This window comes from Lactuca saligna, chromosome 1, assembly GCF_052625555.1.
Source record: "Lactuca saligna cultivar CGN05327 chromosome 1, ASM5262555v1, whole genome shotgun sequence".
In the NCBI taxonomy this organism is placed as follows: Eukaryota; Viridiplantae; Streptophyta; class Magnoliopsida; order Asterales; family Asteraceae; genus Lactuca; species Lactuca saligna.
The window spans coordinates 80456628-80464207 of NC_136417.1; positions in this window are offsets into that span (position 1 = coordinate 80456628).

Sequence of the window (7580 nt, forward strand, 5' to 3'; positions counted from 1 at the left end):
ATTTCGTAAGCGGTTTTATTTTTAATAACTTTAGTTGGAAGCCTAATGATTATGTAGGCTACATTTAAGATGAATTCTCCCTATAATATTTTTAGGAGATTTGCTTGAAAAGAAACAGCATGGGCTATCTTAAGCAAATGTCTATCCTCTCTTTCAGCCATTCCAATTTTCCACAATATATGGGGACAAGTCATTTCTAACAAGATTCCTTGTTCATTGGAGAACTGAAGCATATGGTTAGAAGTAAACTTATCACCATTGTCACTTATAACCTGTGACAACCCGAAACTTCTATCCTGTACGATTGGTCAATTATATTAATACTAAACTTGATTCTGTCACCTTTTAACACTATTTAAGGTTTCATTTAAGCATCCTAAGCATGAATACAGCCGATATTGAGACTAGGAATGCGTCAACAAGTCGTATAGGGACAAAAATTCGACCATACACCCCTTTTGGAGGAGTCTGCGGCCGCACACATGGGTATACGGCCGTACAAACCCCTCATGGCCACACACACATCCCTATATAAAGGGTAGACCCCTTTCCTTTCATTCCTTTAACATCCTGGTAGCACACAACACCATTTCTCTCAAGCTTCTTCAACCACAAACCATCCAAAGGCTTCAAAAACATGAGTAATCCATCCCTTAGCTTATTTTGGTTGAAGAACCACTTAATTTAACCCTAAAATAATTGAATTCCTTCATGTTCTTCATCCATTTGAAGAAGTACGGCAACACACACACACTTGAGAGGCAGAACACACTCCTTGTGTGCGACAGCACACTCCTTGTATGCGACAACACACACCCGTGTGCGACCACACACACACCCTAGGACCACAAACCCATTTCTAAGACCCTAAACTTGTACTACAACCAAGTATGGAAGTAGAACACTTCATGGATGCAAGTATGAACCTTGAAAACACCTCAAAGGCACCTTCCATCATGAGTGTATGGCTGTACACCCCATGGGCCGCACACCTATGGCCACATACACCTTTAAGGTGGCCATACACCTCCTTCATGCAATCCTTTAAGGTCCTAGCACTTAGTATTAGTGGTCCCAAGTTCTTAGAGTGATTTTTCATCACTTTTAGTAGGGAAATGCCTTCATTTGACTCCTTTATGTGTCATTATATGTTAATTAGGATCAAATATTGTTCAAAGCTTCACTTGAACATCACCCATCCCGTATCGATCCTTCATTCAAATTGTGCGAGGTGAGTTCATACCCCTACGCTTTTTCCGAGTTTTTCGTGTTTTCAGCGGGGAATACAAGAAAAAGTACAAGGAAACTTGTACTCAAAAAATATTATTTGTTTAATATAATTATATGTTCAGTAGGCTTTTAACTCGGAAAACAATTTTACCAAACGATTAAGAAATCAACTCGTAGAAACAGTTTTCAAAACTAAGGCAATGAACTTGTGAATCATATCTTAAAATGTGTTATATTTATAAAGGATTCATGCAACCCATAAATAGGATTTTCAGAATCATTACTTTTAAATTTGTTAGTCTAAAGTTGGAGACACATCCTAAGTAATACCCCCTCAAAATCAGGGTGTAGGACTAGCTCTTGTAACCAGAATCTCTTGTATGGAGAGCGTGACTGTTGTGTATAGATCTATACGGGACTGACTATCTCGGGACCTCGCTGCTAGCTACAGTGGGACCAACAGGTCTACGGGTGACAAAGTCATAAAGGATGTTGGCCCCGATACATGCCATATCAAGTTAATGTATGGTTATAAAACTCGCAACCTAGATAACAAAGATTTACTTTTGTAATGATGAAACAAGCAAACTAACCTCAAAGTAATAGCCGATTAGATTACTAGAAGGTATTAATAATACTCTTAGGATTTAGTTCAGCTCGTATTTATTAGTTTTATTTATGTAATAAGGCTACTACACTTTTCAAGTAACAAACAGGGTTTCTCAAGAAAACTATGTCCAACGTTATAAATATGGTAGATACTTGTACATCTTAGACTAGCTAACCATCAACTTTCAAGGAAAATATAGGATTTTCCAGGGATAACTCAACCTTCCGTAAACGAATTGTTTAACAAAATAACCATCATATATTGAAACACCTTTCATAAGAAAATATAGGATTTTCTTAAAAGAAACACTTTTCAAAAGGATTAAAGAAACATATTTCACTAAAACTAAATTGCTTATGAACTCACCAGCTTTATGCTGATATTCATTCAAACTACTTGTATTCTTAGGGATTTATAGACAGGTACTTCTAGGATTTTGGAGAAGTCGGCGCAATATAATATCGTCCTTTCATTTTACTTTGTTATGTATGAAACTATGTACTAAGACAATGTAAAACCTTATCATGTATGTATTCAATGTTTGGTTGTGTTTACTATGCTTACTATGATACAACTGTTGTGATACTACGCATGACATCATCTACCTCCGGGCGTTTCCACCGTTACTTCTGACGGTTCGGGGGTGTGACAAATTGGTATCAGAGCTATTGTTTATAATGAACTAAGTATACCGAACCTTACATGGTATACAACTATAAACACTAAGGGGCCGAAGCACTTTGAACTAAAAGTATACTTTAAAATATAAGTATTTTTATAAAAAGTATACAAGTATATATAGGTACCTAAATCAGTATCATAAGTAGAACAAAACAAAAGTATTTGGATGTTGGGCATCGAGGTTAAACCTGGGCAGTTATGTAATCATGTCTATGATCAATATAGCCTGATCAACTATATTCATTCGAGACATGACCAACATGTGCTTAGGAGTGACTGTGGTGTTGCAACAAACCTAAGACTTACCTAAATACCAGATGAATCCTAGAATGCAACATAAAGTGAAAAAAAAATACCATAGGAATAATTTAGAGTACTAAAGCAACCGACCCAGAGATTTACTCAAGATTCCATCATGGAACCATAATACATTGGAAGTATTATTAGATTCGATGCCTAATGCCTATCCCTTACCCTTATCTCGCATAGATAGCAAGATTGGATTTTCATCTCCCTGGCAACCCGTACTTTCCCCAACCTAGGAAATAAAAGAGGGCTTGATGACGACCTAGAAGAAGAATCCTCAATCTGAGTGCAGGGAGCTCAACAGACAGAGACTTACCAATCCTAGTCCGCATGGTTGCTCAGAACGAAATACAAAGCAGGACAGCCCTCAACAGAATCATGGAAATGGATGCCAATGTGAGAATGCATACAATCCGCACCAACAGCTTTAAAGCTGCTCGTGAGAGGTCTTTGATAGACAACGAAGTCCTACAAAAATAGCTTGTTACAGCACGAGTTGAAGTCATAAAACTACGAGCACACCTAAGAGTATTCGAACAACACTTTCTAGACGTGGACCACCACTTGGCTAACTTAAGGATCCGTTCGAAGGAAAACTGGTCGCTAGTAGGAAGTACTCTACTAATCCTTTATTTTAGTTAAAGAATATCCTTTCTAACTATTCTCTAAGTAGCACTTCTTTTCCATAAGCACCTCCGTATTGCAAGTATTGTTTTACAAATTCCTCATACTGTCGGATTTTCCCTCTGTTAGTATGTTGTAGACCTACTCGTAGGTCAAGATTCTTCCTACTCTGAACCATTTTAATACCAACTATAGAGATAGTAGTTTTAATTCGGTTAAGGGTCACCTTCAGTAAACGTATATCTCAGATCAGTAGCCAACAAACTAAGTAACTTTATCAAAGTCATACCTTCATTTCAGCTACAAGACGTATTCATAGACTGTACTCTTATGTAATCATTCCTTTCCCATCAGTCTCGTGCCATTATCCCTAAAGGGAGTCTCAATGTTATAGATGGCATGGCTAGGTTGAGCCTTAATTACACTAATAACCCCTATTTTGAGAGAACGATTTGTCTCAATATTTTCTCTATAAAAGCCTTCCCTAATGCAAAAACTTAAAAGACTACTAGAACTTTCCTCGAAATCTGCAGTTCCTTGACTTTTCTCAAGAATCTTCCAAGGATTTCTCCAGAATGCCAAGTCAAGTTCTGTATCGGATAAATTCTCCGAGCTACCTCCCATAATTAAAACCTTAGATTGTCACCAATCGAAGATAACTTAGTTCAGATAATACTCAGTTTCTAACCATTCTAAAAACTTACTTCTATTTCCATTAGGACCACATCATAGGGATGTGGGTCAAATCATTGAGAGCCAAATAACCAAAATGGGAAAAATTCATGCATAAATAAATACTTAGGATACACCCAGAGGCAAGCCTCGTTACTTACAAGCTTCTTTTCTTGATATATAACAGATCATGCCTCCAAAGAAACAAAACCAACCCGCCAGTAAGAAACCAGTCCTCTAGATGGACTCAGCCATGTTCCATGCTACTGTCACAACAACTGTAGTAGCCGCCTTAGCTATTCTTAACGCTAGCAACACGAATGTGGTTGGAAGTTGTATTGGCAATCCAAATTTTGGTGATAACCAATTCCAGCAACAAGCGCCCACTAGGAAGGACACATCAGATCTTAAACCTAACATCCTAAAACGAAAGTTCAAAGGAAGTTGTTCAACCCAAGGACCTACTTAAAGGCAACGAACTGGGGCACTTAACAACCAAGCCAACCCTGTTGTTCCAACACCAACTACCCCTTACTTGGGAAACCTCCCGTAGTGCGGCAAATGCAACTACCATCACTGTGGAGTTTGTCAAGTACTGCATTGCACTAGGTGCAACAAAAAGGGACACAACATTCATTCCTGTAGGGTACCGGCATGATCAATCGCTCAGGTTTCTAGAATGAAAGTCAGTCGGGTTTGTTATAGTTTTGGCAAACCAGGGCATTTCAAAAGAAATTGCCCAAGGATTAAGAAGGGTGAAGAAAATCGCTTTTGTCAGACCCCGGCTCAACACGTCACATCCACCACTGATGCTAGCATAGTTCAAGTTTGCGGCGCTTGTGGAGAAATGGGACATCTCAAAAGCGACTGCCCCGCAGAGAAGAACAACGGGGGAGCAGGAAGTGTCTAACCTCAGAAAAGGAAGAAGCGTCGAAGGACCCTGCCATGTTTTGGTACATTTTCAAAAAACCCCAATAATTGTTCATAATTGTGGTTATTTATTCATCCAAATTAAATCCTAGAATCCCCATAAGGTTTAAAGCTCTAATAGACAAATTATGATAACTCAGTGATTACAATAGGGTCAGTTATAATAATACGTAGTTTGTGTACACCAAACGATGATAGAGAGATCTAGTAAGAACCATTTCATGAATGTTCATAGTTTCAAAACGTTAGAACCCTCATGCTAGTGGTACCCGTTAACTTCGAGTCAAACACAGAGATCATCAGAGATATTCACTCAGGTGCATCAATGTTGTAACAAAACGGTTCTTACGGATGAACTTAACGCACAACTCCACTTCGTCATCCTGCTTAGCCCAACTAAGTCTATGTTACATCACTCGACCACAAAACTCTCATCGATCATAACGCCAAACTAGATGCAAACTTCAAACTTTATCTCCATTCAAAACCTGATGTTCATGCAGAGAGTATGAATCAAAACCAGCGGATACAACAATGGAGATCTGCTGAAAACATCCCTCGAAAGCCCGAATACAAAAAGGAGAGACTGACCTGTGTATACCTTCGAGAAGAACTCCGTTTTCAAGGAATACCTGTAATCATTGCCTCTGACCGGTTTAGCAAGTTTACCAAGAGAATCTAATAATCGCTGCAAAAGGATTTTGGAACCAAGTTAGATATGAGCACGACTTATCATCCACAAAGAAATGGACAGTATAAGAGGGCTATCCAGAGAATTGTAAATACGTCATCAGAAACTAATCTATCCTTAGTTGAACTTTCTCACAACAACAACAACCTTTCCAGTATCAAGACTGCGCCGTTCGAAGCCCTCTATGTTCCTAGGTACAAATCTCCTCTATACTGGGCTGACATGGGCGACACACAACTAGTCAAGAGTCAAGTCCACGATAGTACCCTCATGAATCCTGAGATCATCTGAGAGATGACTAAAAATATATCGTACAAAAGGTGCACAGATAAGAGACAAAAACCCTCAGAATTCCAAGTTAGTGATCGTATCATTTCAAAGCTTTCACCCTAGGAAGGCTTGATACGCTTCAGAAAGTGTAGAAAGTTAAATCCAAGATGTGTGGGACCGTCGAAGATCCTCGTTGGGATCGGTCCCGTAGCATATCAACCCCATTTATCTCGAGCATTTAGCTACGTTCATTCCGTCTTTCACATGCCAAACCTAGATAAGTATCTGCCCGATGAGACACTTACGATTCCCATTGACTGTATCGATTTAAGCGAGAGTCTACACTTCGTATAAGAACCATTTGAACTCATGGTTTAGGAACTCAGCACAAAATATGAATGTTTTATCCAGATAGTAAAGGTTCACTAGAATACCAAACGAGAACTTGAATTCACTCGGTAGCACGAGAATCCAAGGAAACATAAGTACCCCATCCTCTTTAACACCACGAATAGTATCTTTAATCTTGAATTTTGGGATGAAATTCCCTCTAACGGGGGGATGATGTGACAACCTGAAACTTCTATCCTGTACGATTGGTCAATTATATTAATACTAAACTCGATCCCGACACCTTTTAACACTCTTTAATGGTTCATTTAAGCATCCTCAGAATGAATACCTCTAGGATTGAGATTTGGAATGCGTCAACTAGTCGTATAGGGAAAAAAATTCGACCATACACCCCTTTTGGAGGAGTGTGTGGCCGCACACATGGGTGTACTGCCGTACACACCCCTCATGGCCACACACACATCGCTATATAAAGGGTGGACCCCTTTCCTTTCATTCCTTTAACATCCTAGCAGCACACAACACCATTTCTCTCAAGCTTCTTCAACCACAAACCCTCCCAAGATTTAAAAAAACGTGAGTAATCCATCCCTTAACTTATTTTTCTTGAAGAACCACTTAATCTAAGCCTAAAATCATTTAATTTTTTGATGTTCTTCATCCCTTTAAAGAAGTGCGACAGTGCACACTCCTTGTGTGCATCAGCACACTCCTTGTATCTGGCAGCACACTCTCGTGTGTGACCACACACACACCCTAGGACCATAAACCCATTTCTAAAAACCTAAACTTGTACTACAACCAAGTATGGACCTAGAACACTTCATGGATGCAAGTATGGGCCTTCAAAACACCTCAAAGGCACTTTACATCATGAGTGTACGACCGCACACCCCATCGGTTGCAAACCCATGGCCGTACACACCTTTAAGGTGGTCATACACCTCCATCATGCAATCCTTTAAGTTCCTAGCACTTAGTATTAATGGTCCCAAGTTCTTAGAGTGATTCTCAATCACTTTTATTAGGGAAATACCTTAATTTAACTCCTTTATGTGTCATTATATGTTAATTAGGATCAAATTGTGTTTTCACTTGAACATCCCGCATTCCGTATCGACCCTTCATTCAAATTGTCCGAGATGAGTTCATGCCCTATGCTTTTTCCAAGATTTTTATGTTTTCAGGGGGGGCCGGGGGGGGGGGGGGGGG